At 38.8% G+C, this 17433-nt stretch overlaps 1 pseudogene; it reads right to left on the reverse strand.

Moving 5' to 3' along the window:
• Positions 1–2100: 2100 nt before the first annotated feature.
• Positions 2101–17115, reverse strand: LOC105309840 (annotated as a pseudogene).
• Between the last annotated feature and the right edge of the window lie 318 nt (positions 17116–17433).

Consider the following 17433-nt stretch of genomic DNA (forward strand, 5'->3'; position numbering starts at 1 on the left):
CTACGAAAAAACATCAGAATTTTCATGAACCGCCACCTCATTGTCTTACAGAGCAAGTGGTAAAACTACTTAAAATTCAGAATGCTCCTCTATCTTATATTAATGCAAAAACTGATAACCTGAATACCTATGTCATAGTGACGTCTATCAACATTCGAAGTCAAGCACACACTCCACCTGCACTTTGATTTTCTTCATACATCATACACTGCAACATGCTCGCTCTTCAAGGGAAAAGTAGACTGTAGTGAATTCCACGTAACATACAAGAGCTCTCAGCTCCTAAGATACCAACAATCAACCCCACGATTCACATGCACATTGTGATAAAAACATAGCATGAAGGGATTTGATAGTGGAATCGCACATTTCCTTTTCAATAAACCTCAAGTACTGTCAATATAGATAAAGACACATCATAATTATAGCCGTCCAAACATCCATCCCCCTGATATTTTGAAGCATGTTCACAAGTACATTTTCTAAGTTTTTTAACTGGTGTGTGTGTATTCTCTACAAATATTCTGGTTTAGAGTGTTATCTGAAGTGTTCTTGCCTTACTTTCTAATGTCATTCTGTAATATTTCAGATGGCATTGTTGATTAAATACTTCCCCACATTTTTTAAAACATCTTTAAAGTCACTTGGTAGCATGAATTCTGTAGGGTTTTCTTAAGTGTATAGTTTGGGCAAAGGTCTTTCAAGCATTAGGAAGAGAATTTCTCCCCAGTAAGCACTGTGATGTGGACTGAGGCTGTATAGGCCCAGATACGGGGTTTCTCACATTCTTCACAGACGTTTTCCTCCACTATCTCGTGGTCAGTAAGAGCTGAACACCAGTCAAGGTTTTGGCACATTCTCTGCATTTGTAAGGTTTCTTTTCGGTATGAATTTTCTCATGTTGAATAAGATGTGAACATCGGGTTAAGTCTTTGAGCCACATTCTTTATACTTGTAAGGCTTTGCTCCTGTATAGTGAGACAAGAACTTCAGAAAAAGGCTTTACCACAGTCTCCACAATTGTACCACCACTGCTCTGTAGTGTGTATTCTCTCGTGTTGAGTAAGATGTGAACACCAGTTGAAGGCTTTGCCATTTTTCACATTTGTAAGGCTTCTGTCCAGTCAGATTACCTAATATGAAGTGAAAGAAGCCAATCTGAAAAGGGTACATACTGTATGACTCCAACTATGACATTCTAAAAAAGGCAAAATAATGGAGATGGCAAAAAGGTCACTGGTTCCTAGGGTTTACAAGAGGAATGAATAAGCAGAGCATGGAATATTCAGGGGTGTGAAACTAATCTCTATACTATAATGGTGGATGCACATCACCATAAATTTGTCCACACCCATGTAATGAAACCCAGTTTGAACCTTTAAAGTGAGCTATAGTCTTTGGGGATGATGGTGTGTCAATGGAGCTTCATCTACGTAAGAAAGATACCACTCTGGTGGGGGACATTTAGAAGGAGGTAATGTATGAGGGGGCAGAAGTCACGAGGGAACTCGAACTTCAATTTTGTTCTGAACCTCAAACTGCTCTTAAAGACAAAATTGTGCTAGACTTCTGCTTCTAACTATCTGTTCTCGGGTCCATGTCTGTCCACCGGTTCTTTATTCTCATCCCAAAATATAAATGTATCTGCTACGTTAAAAAAACCCCACACATAAGAAGACAGCACCTTACACCAAAGACGAAGACCACTATCAAGAAAACAAAACACGAACTGTTGAACCAATGTTGAGAAATTAAACGCTAATGTACAGTCAGATGAAATGTAAATTGGGGCAAACTGTTTGAACAGTATGGTGTTTCTCAAAAATCAAAACTAGAATAAACCTAAGGTGCAGCCAACCCACTTCTGGATAAGATAGTTTGATTACAGCCTCATAAATGTTATGGGCAGAGCGTGGAGAGAATAACCCAGGGGCACATTGTGAGTATATAACTGCTAACCATATTCTTTGAACCCATCATGTAAGAAAATCGTCATAGATTCCTTTGATCTTGGGAGCCCAATGGTGCATTGCCTGTTTTTCTTATGAAGTATGCGACAAAGGTGGGATGAAACTGTGTTGGTACAAGAAACATGACTCATTCAGGGTTATGAAAGGTAATTAAATTTTATTCCTTAAAACGTGAGCCCTACGACATATTCCCAATGAACCTGGCAAAACTTAATACCAGCACTTCGGTGAGAACCATACACACGCACATACTATTCTGCTTCTTTTGAATAAGCTTTCCTCTCAGGTATCTGCTCTCTCGATAATTCCCAAGAATAAGACAAATTTTTCACGAATCTCTGATATACAACAATTATTGCCATTCGATGGAGAAAGTCACCACTTTTTCTGCATGATTTCTACCACTAATCACTCCCTTGTCACTTCGCAGTCTCCCCCATGAAAAGACCAGGCCATTTATAACTGGACCTGCTGTTTCATAGTGGGTGAGGCCTGTTCAGAGACCTGCGCCCTGAGCCCAGTAAGTATAAAGACTTAGAAGAGTGTGGCTTTATTCTCTGCCTTCTCTGATGGTAATTCACACAATAATGAATTTGATATTCAGTGTGTTTCACCAGGCAACATGGTAAGAATGAATCATGCCCCTTGAAGGAGGCCTTTTCATCGTATGGACTGCTTCCCACAGACTAGCACAAAAGGCCTGGAAGGAAGGCACAAGTTCAGCAGACTTTGGACTTCAGGTTAAAACTCATAATCATGTAGTCTTCCAAGAAAATAAAACTAAATATTAGAAACACTGAAGATAGTGGGCTGTTTGTACATGTTCCTGTGATGTTCAGAGTTTTAACATAGTACATTTGTAACATTTCTGCAGTATGTAACGTTTTCATTTCAGAGAACTGTGGACTTAGCTATTTCTAGCATGAATTATTGACTGAGGAGCTGGTTGCGAGAACTGGCTGAAAAAATTACTACATTCATTACAAATGCACAAATTCTGGGTGAATCCTGAGGACACACTGTTGCTTAGTATTTCCATGTTCATTATATTACTATAGTTTCTGCCTTCCATTAATTCTGTCATTACCCAAAACATGTATATATTTGATGAAAAGCCTATGACATTCACATTTCTAAGGTTACTCTCCAAAATATTATCTCCTGACGTCCCAGTTTTCTCTTTTGTAAAAGCAATAACACGTACATTACCTACGCGTGTTTTCCCAAATTCTGCTGTCTGAAGAACTGAAAGGCATGGATAAAGGTTCTGACACATATTTATGTAATTTCTCTTCACTGTTGAATCTGGTCTTCCAAAATACGTGAACTCCAATGGCTTTACCACACTCGTTGCAACTGTAAGGAATCATTCCACTGTTCCCAAATGTTGATCTCTGGATAAACTCTTGGCCACACAGTAATCTGAGTGGTATCTCTCCAGAACGTATATTCTTACAGCTAGCAAAGAGTGGGTCCTAATTTAAAATTCTGCCACATTCACAGCATTTGCAAATATGAACTATTTACTGAATCCTAAGTTGAAGAAGGCAATACCTAAAAGCCCTGGCACATCCACTACATTTCCAAGGCTTCTCACCAGTATGGAGTATCCGATGCTAAGCTTCCTGGAACTCACACTCGTGGCTTTCCCACACTCAATATATTTTGAGGTTTCTCTGCAGTATGGATTCTCTGATGTTTAGTTAGGCTTGAATGAACACTAAACGCTTTACCACACTCATTACATTTGTAAGGTCTCTCTCCAGAATGAGTTAACTGATGGTAAGCTAGGCTTGCACGCAAACTATAGGCTTTGCCGCACTCACTACACTGATAAGGTTTCTCTCCAGTGTGCAACTTCTGATGTGTAGTTAGGCTTGAATGAACAGTAAAGTCTTTGCCACACTCATTACACTTGTATGGTTTCTCTCCAGTATGGATTCGCTGATGACTAGTTAGCCTAGCACGCATAATAAAGGCTTTGCCACACTCATTACATTTGTAAGGTTTCTCTCCGGTATGGATTCTCTGATGTTTACTTAGGCTCGAATGCACACTAAATCCTTTGCCACACTCACTACATTTGTAAGGCTTCTCTCCAGTATGGATTCTCTGATGTTTACTTAGGCCTGAAGGCACACTAAATCCTTTGCCACACTCATTACATTTGTAAGGTTTCTCTCCAGTATGAATTATCTTATGATAAGTCAAGCTTCCCCAGACACGATAGGCTTTTCCACATTCATTACATGTGTAAGGTTTCTCTCCAGTATGCAATCTCTGATGTACTCTTAGGCATGAATGCACTATAAAGGCTTTTCCACACTCATTACATTTGTAGGGCTTCTCTCCAGTATGGATTCTCTGATGTACAGTTAGGCTCGAATACGAACTAAAGTCTTTGCCACACTCATTACATTTGTATGGTTTCTCTCCAGTATGGATTCTCTGATGACTAGTTAGCCCTCTACGCAAACTGAAGGCTTTGCCACACTCACTGCATTTGTAAGGTCTCCTTCCAGTATGGACTGACTGATGGCACCTGAGGCTTGAACACACCCTAAAGGATTTACCACACTCATTACATTTGTAAGGTTTCTCTCCAGTATGGATTCTCTGATGACTAGTTAGGCTTGAATGCAAACTAAAGGCTTTGCCACACTCATTACATTTGTACGGTTTCTCTCCAGTATGCATTCTCTGATGTTTAGTTAGGCTGGAACGTGCATTAAAGCTTTTGCCACACTCATTACATTTGTAAGGTTTCTCTCCACTATGAATTATCCGATGACTGTTAAGGCTTGCACGCAAAATAAAGGCTTTGCCACAATCACTACATTTGTAGGGGGTATTTCCAGTATGGACCGACTGATGGTAACGGAGACTTGAAAGCACCATAAAGGCTTTGCCACACTCATTACATTTGTAAGGTTTCTCTCCAGTATGGATTCTCTGATGACTATTAAGGCTTGCACGCAAAATAAAGGCTTTACCACACTCACTACATTTGTAACGGTTCTTTCCAGTATGGACCGACTGATGGTAACGGAGGTTTGAATGCAACCTAAAGGCTTTACCACATTCATTACATTTGTAAGGTTTCTCTCCAGTATGCAATCGCTGATGTTTAGTTAGGCTGGAATGTGCATTAAAGTCTTTTCCACAGTCATTACATTTGTAAGGTTTCTCTCCAGTATGGATTCTCTGATGTCCAGTTAGGCTTGATTGAACAGTAAAGTCTTTTCCACAGTCATTACATTTGTAAGGTTTCTCTCCAGTATGGATTCTCTGATGTATAGTTAGGTTTGAACATGAATTAAACTCTTTGCCACAGTGATTACATTTGTATGGTTTCTCTCCAGTATGGATCCTTTGATGTGCAGTTAGGCTTGAGTGGACAGCAAAGTCTTTGCCACACTCATTACATTTGTAAGGTTTCTTTCCTGTATGAATTATCTGATGAACAGTCAGGCTTCCACGGACACTATAAGCTTTTCCACACTCATTACACTTGTAAGGTTTCTCTCCAGTATGCAATCTCTGATGTACTCTTAGGTGTGAGTGCAGTCTAAAGGCTTTCCCACACTCATTACATTTGTAAGGTTTCTTTCCAGTATGTACCAACTGATGGTAACTGAGGCTTGAAGGCATCCTAAAGGCTTTGCCACACTCATTACATTTGTAAGGTTTCTCTCCAGTATGGATTCTTTCATGTATACTTAGGTTTGAATGTGTACCATAGCATTTGCCACACTCATTACATTTGTAAGGTTTCTCTCCACGATGAATTATCTGATGACTATTAAGGCTTGCACGCAAATCAAAGGCTTTATCACACTCACCACATTTGTAAGGAGTATTTCTCCTATGGACTGACTGATGGTAACTGAGGCTTGAATGCAACCTAAAGGCTTTGCCACACTCATTACATTTGTAAGGTTGCTCTCCAGTATGCAACCTCTGATGTTTAGTTAGGCTGGAATGTGTATTAAAGTCTTTGCCACACTCATTACATTTGTAAGGTTTCTCTCCACTATGAATTATCTGATGATTATTAAGGCTTGCACGCAAAATAAAGGCTTTGCCACAGTTACTACATTTGTAAGGGGTATTTCCAGTATGGACCGACTGATGATAACTGAGGCTTGAAAGTACCCTAAAGGCTTTGCCACACTCATTACATTTGTAAGGTTTCTCTCCAGTATGGATTCTCTGATGTATAGTTAGGGTTGAAAGCGCACTATATAATTTGCCACACTCGGTACATTTGTAAGGTTTCTCTCCACTATGAATTCTCTGATGACTAATCAGACTTGCACGTACCCTAAAGGTTTTGCCACACTCAGTACATTTGTAAGAATTTTTCCTGCATGCTTTCAGGTCTGTCAGTAGTGCAGGATGCCTAGAATCATTCCTATATACAGGACGAATGGTGGATTGGACACTAGGAAAAACTCTCTCAAGTGGAGAAACAAAGGAGGTATTGCGGATAGACTTCTTAGCTGGATTACATTCATCAGTGTTCCCTTCAGTTTGAAATGTCGTCATATCAGCTCGATGTGACTGAAACCTCAGTCCAAGCCTGTTTTTAATAGGCTCCTTTCCGGCATGCTCGCTATCAAGTTCACCTTTTCTATCAGTGAGATGTTTCCTAGGACTTATAGGCATTCCTTTGTGATTCCTTTCATCATCTCTCTGCTGACAAACAAAACCATACATCTCTTCCTGGATTTCCCTGAAGTAAAAATCTTTGATTACATGGCTTTCACATCTTCCAAATATCACTGTTTGGTATTCTCCTCCTGTACTACTGGGTTTTGTTGGTTTCAATTTCTTGATCACATATGAAGGACAGAGATCTAAAGAAATTAAAAACACATATTTACCCTACTAATTCATCTCTAAGTAAATGTTTCTTGTTGATATCTAATATTACACCACAAGTTATGTTATACTCAACACAGTTATGTAATTCACTGAACATGATACACAATCTTCTAAAATAACCAAAGAAATAGGTTTCTTTACAACAAAATAGTTGTCACATGCAAATCAAATAAATATAAGGGTAGCCTAGTTTCAATAACCCTATGATAAAAATATTCATTGTGCAAACTTATGTTAGCTTTCAAGGAAAGAGTATTTCCATCATGATTCCAAAATGCATACCATTTGTTAGTAACAACACTGCAATCACATAACTGAGGAAAAACATACACTACACATACTTTCACATATTCAACATAAATGCTAAAGATAACATTATAATGATAAACCATCCAAACTATTACCTAAAGAATAATCTATAGAGCCATCTGAAATTATACAAAGATACCATTGAGAAAAATAGAGCAGCAAAAATTCATGTTTAAAAAAAACTTTCATAAAAAATAAAATAAAAAATAAAAAGAAAAAAAGAAAAAAAACTTTCCTAACTGTCATAGAACTATCTGTACCCACAGAAAACTGGCATTTGAGAACATCAATGAGTTGTGCATGTTAGTTATGCTGCATAATAAATGTGAGAAACTATCATCTGTATGTCACAATAAAAGTTAAAAAAAAAAAAAGATTCTAAGAATCCAGAAGAAAACTAACCGTAAATAACAGATAATCCTATTACAGAAAGTGAACTCTTCCGAACTCTAAATTTGCCCCCTTAACAATGAAAAAAGAACTTTTGTTCTAGAAAGAGCACACAGATTGAAAACTAGAAACTACATGGGCATCACTGACTTCGAATATCAGGTCACAAAAAGACATAACATTATAAAGAAGAATATTAAAAGAGACTCACTGTTGGGAGTTTTATGGCTACTCTATAACAGCTGATTCACAGAGCAATTTCCTATGTATGCAGGGCCGTTTGCTCATCCAGTATATGGGCCAACAATATAGAAATAGAGTCTGTGCCTTGGCCATTGATTAAGGTGACAATAGATGTTTCCAAATAAAAACATGGAATATGAAGCAGGCAAAAGAATATCTCATAGGAAAGATGCCAGAAAGTTATATCTTATTAAACAAAAGTAACTTGAGTCTTCAGTACAAAACATGCAATATATTAAGCCATCTAACAGCACTAACGTGTTTTAAAGAAGCTTGTGGGAAATACCAATACACATTCAAATAACAGCAGTAGTCTCAAGGATTTAGGGACATAACCCTAGTTTATATAGAAAGTGACAAAAACAAAATTGAAACCTGGACCTATAGACTCAGATGACATGTTCAGAACCATGATTGCCCACCTAGGCAATACAGATCACAAAGGTTTATAGCAGGAATTTAGAGAAAAATACTTATTAGTACCAGGAATGTACAAAGATACTTCCAGGGACATATGACAGCTAAGCTGTGTCACTATGACAGTGTTACACAGCCATCAGCCTGGAACTGGTTTCTGAGTTATCTATCACCTACCAAGGGTGACTTCTGAAGAGTTAAAAAATCTGAACATAGCTCTAACTTGTAAAAAGATTAAATGACTAAACAAAAACCATTCAAGATAGAAGTAATAAAAAACATCACTACAAAATTCTATCGTTTAAAAAAAGCTAACACCAATCTTTCTCAAATACCTCCCAAAAAACTAAAGACAAGAAAACTCTTCCAAATATCCAGGAGGGCAAAAATGCCCTAATAGCAAAGTGAATAATAATGAAAAAATTATTAATAAAGTACAAACCAAGTTAAGTAATACACTGAAAGGATTATCCACCATAACTAAGGGGGCTATGTCCTTGGAAAGAAAGGTAGTTTCCACACAGAAAAATTATTCAGTGTAATATCGTACAAAGACAAATGAAAACCTCAACTGATACAGCAAAAGCATTTGAGAAAAGTTAGTTTTTCACGATTAAAAAAAAAAACCCTCAATGAACTAAAAAAAAAAAAAATCAAGTCCCTCAATGTAAAAGAGGACCTATATGACAAGCCCACAGCTAACAACACACTGGTGAAAGACTAAAAGCCTTTACTCTAACATCAGGAACAAGTCAGTGATACCTACTCTCAATGTATCTATAAAATATGGTATTGGGAGGTCAAGGAGAAAATGGCACAGATGATAGAGATTTTGTTGTCTCCTGCAACCACATCGAAGTTGTGACAAACACAAAACAAACAGCAAGCAGAGTCACAAAGGATCTAGATAAGCAAGGCCTATAACTAGGGAGAGAAATAAATCACCCTGCAATGGTAGAACGTAGAAGGAGGGGGTGAAGACATGAGGCTGCCCAGTTCCAAGCGGCTGAATGGGACAGAGGCTGTGGAGGTGGCAGCTGGCAGCTGCAGATGCCTGTTAAAGGGGCTGTGTCCCTGAGCTGACTTTTGCAGTGACGGATCTGCTTGCTCTGAGCTCCAGTGCTGGGTAGGCTACGCAGGGGAGACCAGGGACTTACAGGGGGACACTGAGTTCTTGGAGTGAGGGCCAGATGCAAGGCTCTGTCCTTGGCAGAAGTGCCAGCAGTATCCATTGTTCCTCTGTTGAGTCCTCCAGGCTCCCAGTGTGCTGAGGCAGCGCAGCCAGAGAAGTCATCGAACTGGATAATAGAGGTAGTTCCACCCAGGATTCCCTTAAACTCTGCCTCCTCCAACTCAAGGTCCTTCCCAAGCCACGTCTAGTTGTGTCTTCGGGAGTCCAATGCTCTTTCCTGAGCAGTGCCAAGATTCACACTGGTGGCAGCTAGCCTTGGTTTCTGACGTGGCCCTGAGGCAACTATAAGCACAGCATCTGTGGATTACTTGCTGATTCTTAACAAGTGGCCCAGAGGGGTACAGGCTAGGGCTAAACCACTCTAAGGACTGTGCCACTGGACACCTACTACACCAAATCACACTAATAAGACTGGAAGACTTAGGAGCTTTGCTTAGTACATAGGAACAGACACAGAAAGGCAGCCAAAATGGGAAGACAAGGAAACAGAAACCATGTGAGAGAACAGAACAGAGATCCACAAATAATGGAGTTAAGCAATCCAAAAGACGCAGAGTTCAAAACACTGGTTATAAAGATGCTCAATGAACTTAGGGGAAGTATAGGTGAATTCAGTGAGAACTTTAACAAAGAGATAAATATAAAAGGGAACCAATCAGAAATGAAGAATATGTTATTTGAGATGAAGAGTATATTAGAGGGAATCAACAGAGTGGATGAAAAGATTATCAAACCATTGATATAGAGGATGAGGAAGCCAAAGACACTGAATCAGAATGGCAAGAAAAAAGAAGTCAAGACTATAATAATTTAGGGAGCCTATGGGACACAATTAAATGCAAAAACATCCATGTTGTAGGGGTACCTGAAGGAGAAGAAGGGAAACAAGAAGTTGAAAAGCTATTTGAAGAAATAATGATGGAAAACTTCCTTCACCTGGTGAAGGAAATAGACATACAACCTCAGGAAGCTCAAAGAGTCCCAAAAAAGAGGAACTCAAAGAGGCCCACACCAAGACACATTATAATTAAAATGCCAAAGGTTAAATACAAAGAAAGAATCTTAAAAGCTGCAAGAGAAAAGCAGTTAGTTACCTACAAGGGAGCGTCCATAAGACTGGCAGCTGATTTCTCAAAAGGAACTTTGCAGGACAGGCTTGACACAAAATATTCAACATGATGAAAATCCAGGATCTACAACCAAAAATACTTCTAGCAAAGCTATCATTTAGAGTCAAAGGACAGAAAAAAGCAGACAAAAATAAGCTAAAGGAATTTATCAACACCAAGCCAGTATTACAGGAAATGTTGGAGGGACTTTTTTAAGAAAAAACAAATAATCACGTATCAAAAACAGGAATAAAGAATGGTAAGAACTACATTCCTATTAACAAGTACCTCAAATGGAAAAGAATTAAGTGCTCCAACCAAAAGATAGGGTAGCTGAATAGATAAGAAAACCACACCCTTACATATGCTGCCTACAAGAGACTAGCTTCAGATTAAAAGACACAAACAAACTAAAAGGAAGGAGATGGAAAAGGATATGGCCAAGATTGAGAGGGCATTGTGCTGAATAAAAAAAGTTGGATAGAGAAGGATAAATAGCCCATGATTTCACGTGTACGGAATCTAAAGAACAAAATCAACGACAACAAAAACAGAAATAAACTCATAGATACAGAGACTATTTTGAGGCTACTAAACAGGAAAAGGGTTTGGGGAATGGTGAAAAAAGGGCAAAGGGAGTAAAAAGTACAAATGGAAAGTTCCAAAAGAGACATGGATATATAAAGTATAGCATATGGAAAAAAGTTAATAGTGTTTTAATAAATATGTAAGGGGGAAGAGGTGTATTAGATTTACTGGGGTGATCACTTTGTGAGTTATATAGATCTCTAACTACTATGCTGTATAACTAAAACTAATATATTGTTGCCTGTCATCTCTAATTGACCAAAAAAAAAAAAAAAATCACTGAATTGTACAATGTAAATATGAGCACCTAATTGTCTATTATATTTCAACAAAGCCGGGAAGTGGGGGAGTGAAAAGGTACTGGAAGTTCTCACCAGAATAAGTAGGCAAGAAAAGTAAATAAACATTGAAAGATATGAAATAAAAAATGTAAAAGTCAATTTGAGTTTTATACACTGTCAAAGAACAATCCTCTAGACAATTCCATTACATTACCATATCATAATACAATAAGCAAAATAAAATTAAATTAATATAAGTAACAAAATAATTAACAAAATATAATGAAATGAAATAGGATTAAAAAAAAATAAAACCCTTAGGTGTAACCTTACGCAAGGAGGGAAAGATCTGTGTACTCTCAATGAAAAGCAATACTGGAAAAATGTAGACAAGACATAGACAAAGGCACAAAGATATTCCAAGTTTATGGACAGGAAGACAATATTGTTAGGGTGTCAACAGTAGCCAAAGCGATCAACAGATTCAATGTAATATTTAGGAAATTTACAACAGCATGTTTTGAAGAAATACAGAAATCCATCTGAAGGTTCAAATGGAATGTCAACACTCTCTAATTGAAAAAAGACTTAAATAAAAATGAAGTTCACAGTTCCCTATTTTGAAATCTGTTACAAAGCTAAACTAATCATAATGTTGTACTAGAATAAAGACAGAGAGCAGAAGGGCAGAACAGAGGAGTCAAATAAATTGAGGTAGATGAAAACAAATGATACTCCAGAGTTGTCAAGACCACTCAATGAAAAAAAAAATAGGCAATTCAACAAAAGGTATTGATAAAACAGAAAATAAATATAAAAAAGAATTTTGAACAATTCCTTAAAACACATGGAAAACCAGAGTAAACACAGATAAATTGAACTATGTCAAAATTACAAAATACTGGGCATCAAAGGACATACTCAACTGAGTAAAACGCCAATCCATGGAATAGGAGAAAATACGTGGAAATCATATATATCAGAGAACATTTTACTTACTATTTCGCTGATTTATTGAGAAACAATAAGGAAAAGAACAGACAGATGAAGACATACATTGGGAAACTTATCAGAGAAGGGCCAGAAACTCCCATGCCCCTGGCAACATTCTACTCTCTCCAGTCACCACAGGTTCACTAACATGGAACACTCTCCTTTTGGGTTTTAGGGAGGTCTCATTACATAGGAATAACTGATTAAATCACTGACCATCATGATGAAACTCAATCTCTAGCCTTTCTCCACTCCCAAGAGGTCACAGGGTGAAACTGTAGTTCCGACTCTCTAATTCCATGGTTGGCTCCCCTGACAACCAGCCTTCCTGTCATTGGGGATTTCCAAAAATCACCTCAATCATATATAGAGATGTGACTGAAAGGGGCTGATTATGTATGAAAAAGACCCCCATTTCACCTCTAAGGCCCTGAAGAGACTGTAGGATCTGAGGGCAAGAGACTACGTGTGGTAACAGTAGATGCCCCCATTGCTCTCATCGTTCAGGGAATCCTAAACCTTTGGAGTCGGGTCAGAAATGGGGACTAAGACCATATATATATTTATGATCATATATCAAGAAGTATCAATTAACTTCTATACTCAACATGAACAATCATCCCACACACTTCGATTAAAATGGACGAAAGACATGAGCAGACATTTCTGTAGAGATCATGTACAAACACAAGAGATGGTCTTTATAACTAATCATGAGGAAACGCATTATCTCAACTACAATATCGCCAGACCCCCATTATGATGGCTACGATCAAAACAACTGAAAATAACACGAGTCAGAGAGGATGTGAAAAAATGGGAATTCTTATGCACTGCTGCTGGGAAGGTAAAATGCTTTAGCTGTTATTGAACCCAGTAAGGCAAGTCTTTGAAAAGCAAACACTGAATTACCATCCCCTATAGATTGAATGTGATGTTTCTTAAAGTTCCAATGCTGAAATCCTCCAAATGACAATCGTAAGCTTGTGGGAGGCAACTGGGTTACGAGGGCGGATCCCTCCTGAGGAGTAGTGTCCAAGCACTCAACATGGATTCGGATGGAAAGAAAGATGGGAAAAACGCATCTTCACGTGTTTGCTTAAAAATGCTATTTCCAGAACTTTATAGATTTTGCAGAAATTGCAGGTGCTATAAAGAACAGTGAGAAAGAAGTTTCAAAAATAAAAAAATCAGGTAACTTTCCTGTAAAATACAATGGAATATTTAAGTATGCCAATATGGACACAGTGGTTCCAGACAGGGTGAGTATTATTAGAAAAGAACAGTTACATCAAGACATAAAAATGCAGTGATAATTACAAAACACTCAAAAAATTATAGAAAACTGAAAACATTCTATAGAAACACCAATAACTCTCACACAACTATGACAAATTTAATGCTGTGCCTGGGATTAAGAATGTGACAAAATTTATCTACACAGTCTCAGGGTACTGGAAATTCCCAATTTAAAACTTGTACTGAATTCAACTGAAAAAAGAGTAACTTGATATGAGGTACTAAGTCAGGTGAAAAATAGAAAATTAAGAAAATCTTTTAAAAATATTCTAAAATAAGTTTAGGATCAGGGACAAGGGCTGAGGCACCATAACCACCACACGAAAGAATACTGTCATATATATCAAACAATGTCTGTTCCCCAATGCCACCCTCTCACATAGAAAATATAAAACACTAGTCATCAAACATATAAAACTGATGACAAGGTAAAACTCAAATTCATTTACAATGCATAGGAATCTATAACATGAAAGAAGCAGTGGCTTAAACGAAAACAAATGATGGTAGACTTCACAGAAGCATCATTCAACTTCCTAAGGTCCCTCAACAAGATGCTTCAAAACTGTACCCTCTGAGGCAACGTGCACAGCGGCACACACCGGGGATGAGAACTGTGGCATGAATGATAGCTTAGTCAGTAGCCTCAAGAAAAAGAGGCTCTGACTTGGACAATGTTCTTGCAGGCGAAATTCTACCCAGTTTAGTACGTGTGTGTGTGTGTGTGTGTGTGTGTGTGTGTGTGTGTTCAACATGATCACAGTGTTCTGGAGAGATGCTTACTGTGTGTGTGTGTGTGTGTGTGTGTGTGTGTGTGTGTGTGTGTGTGTGTGTGTTCAACATGATCACAGTGTTCTGGAGAGATGCTTACTGACGTTCCGGAAACTGCAAAGAAAACTGAAAACACTTATCAGTCCGACTGTCGTGACACTGTCTATCTCGGTGTCCTGGGACATGCTGACTGCTCTACGGAGCAGCTCCAAGTGCTGCTTCTGTGCGTAGCGGGATAACATTGCAACATATAAGTCAATGTATCTCCGTCAAGCATTTTCCATGACTGAAGACACTCACTCCGTAAGAGAGCCCACCAGGAGTTGTCCATCCCCTATAGGTGGATACCAGCGAAAGACGGTGAACTATCAGACCCCAGCAATGTATAGTTCGTGGGCAAGGTTCAGAAACAAATCATGCAAACTACAGAGAATATGAAATCTGGAAGAGTCCATATTTCCAGATGAGGTAGCGTGGTGCAGATAGAGAAGTACAAGGAATGGGGTCGGACACTGCTGGATTGTAAGGGGAATGCGTGCGCCACCACAGACACCATGCTAGGAGCCTGAAAGATTGAAATGCACTCCCAGTGTAGGACTAGGAACTGAAGAGACACCCTGTCCACTGTCTTTAGAGATTTCCTAATAACAGGTACAGAAGATCCTATCCACCTCCTTGTGACACATACCTCTGAAGTGTGAAGAAAAGGCAAAAGAGATGTCTGAGTGTCCAAAACAGGTAACAGAGCACCAGCGAGCCCCATTTAGAGAACAGAGAAGAACGAAGAGACAGACAGTGCATCCCCTCTTCCGATCAGACTTTCCAGCCACAGGAAACAGGGATGGGACCGGGACTGGTCCAGGGGGCAGGACTGCAAGGCCTCAGCTCTGCTCTGTACAGACTGAGAACCGAGCATCCAATGAAAACCAGTCCAGAAGGTAAGACCAGGGAACAGAGACCATGTGACAGCTCGCCCCAAACTCCTGAACTCAAGGAACCAAAGACGTCACAGGGGCCACAGATCAGTGTGTTGTGAGTACAATGAAGACTCTGCCTTCCTCTCTGTTGGAACTGCAGCCCCAGTGAGGGTGAAAGGATAAATTTTATACCTTGAAGGACAGAGTGGGAAGCTGGAAAGAAGAAAACATTTTCTTTGAGGGATCGCCAGAAATAAACTTCTGTTTGCCCACAGAACTTTCTTGCTTGGGCAGGTCTGCAAACACTATGAAGGCTGTGGATTCTTCTCTCTCTTCTGAGCTCTTACCTGTGTTCACACCTTCGATACGTTCCCGCCGATTTGGCTTTTGTGGTGTATTCCACTCACTCTCCAGAGTCCAGGGTGCCTTCCCTTGCTCCAAAATGGAGACAATATACAGATCAGACACAGAAATTCCTGCACATAAGAAAGGAGCATCAAGATCTGTATTCTTCCAGAATCCACAATCTCCGTTTAAATGAGGAATGACTCAAGAACAAGTTTCTAAACCCATCAACTCTTCATCTCCTTCTGTGTATAGGGACCAGTGTCATATGCAGATAGGAACTCTCTTCCAAAAGCTACTGAATCAATACATGGGGATAGGAATCAAAGAATTAAATATTTTAAGTTTGCCATAGGGCTTTACAAAAACTAAGCCCCAGAACAACCCCTAATGTGTCACAAAGTGGGCAGGTCATCTGAAGAAAGGGCGAGGCTAAAGTACTGATGCCACATTATCAAGTCTTTCATGTCTCAGTAAACGGAGCTTTGATCTCTGTCACACAAGGGAAAAAGATGAGACATGCTGGACAGATCTTGACCCTTGAGGGAAGTCATCCTCACCCAGGAACAGCAGGTTCCGGTAGCTCTCCAACATAACTTCTCTGTACAAGGCCCGCTGAGCTGGGGACAGGCATTTCCACTCCTCCAGAGAGAATTCTATGAACACATCGCTGAGTGCCAACCGTCCCTGAAAGTAAATACATTTCAACAAAGGGAAATGGTGACAGTTCTTATCTACACACAGAATGAGAAGTGCAGAGAGATGTAAAATTGATTCAAGTAGAGAGTTGTGAGAGATCCACATCAGATATTTTTCAGCAAATTATGTATCCGTAACGCTGGTTTATGTTACTTTCCCGTAAAAGGTTATGATAATACAGAAATCAGGGAGAGCCGCTCATTTTTGCAAATAATACTTGAAATTACAATTAAAATTCAACACCGAGTGTCTACACAGAAGGGTTAGATGTTCTATACACACTGAGTGACACTCAGTATCTAGATGAGCTAGAGCATGAGCTGTGTCGTCAGAGATGACAAAGTCCACAGCATCTTTTAAAAAATTCAGACTCTTAAACTGTGATGAAAACAGCCATGACAAAATGTTTTAGAACATGTCCTATGTGCATTAGTCTAAATGCTTTACATATTTTAACTTGTTATCAACATAACAGCTCACTGTAGACAAACCTGTTCCCATCTTACAGAGGAGAAAACATGTCACAGACATTCTAAAATACTCAACTCAGCTCAAATCTAAGATGTGATCAAGCAAATACCTGAATTCAGGTGCTGGCATTTAGACCTAACCTAAAAAATAATAGTTAGGTAACAGACAAGACCTCACAGGTACACTGACAAAGCATTCTCTGAGAAAACCTGAAACAAATTCAAGGTCAACAACATTGAGATACATATTAAAGTCATTACATTTGCATGTGCACACACGTGCATAATGTGATATTATTTTTCTTTCTAGTGAAATCTCATATGAAGTCAAAGAAGAAAACTGAGATCATGGAATATATTTAAGATATCCTAACTGCTAAAAAATATAAAACTTAAGAAATGATATCATTTATAAAAACCATATACCTTTATATAAACCATCCATGCATGCATTCAAACACATAAAACAAACCAACTGACTGAAAAGACTTGTCTCTTGATACGTTTTTTGATGACTTTATACATAGTCATTTTTATTCATGTGTATTTGAGC

The sequence above is a fragment of the Pteropus vampyrus genome, unplaced genomic scaffold, assembly GCF_000151845.1.
Source record: "Pteropus vampyrus isolate Shadow unplaced genomic scaffold, Pvam_2.0 Scaffold880, whole genome shotgun sequence".
NCBI classification, from domain to species: domain Eukaryota; kingdom Metazoa; phylum Chordata; class Mammalia; order Chiroptera; family Pteropodidae; genus Pteropus; species Pteropus vampyrus.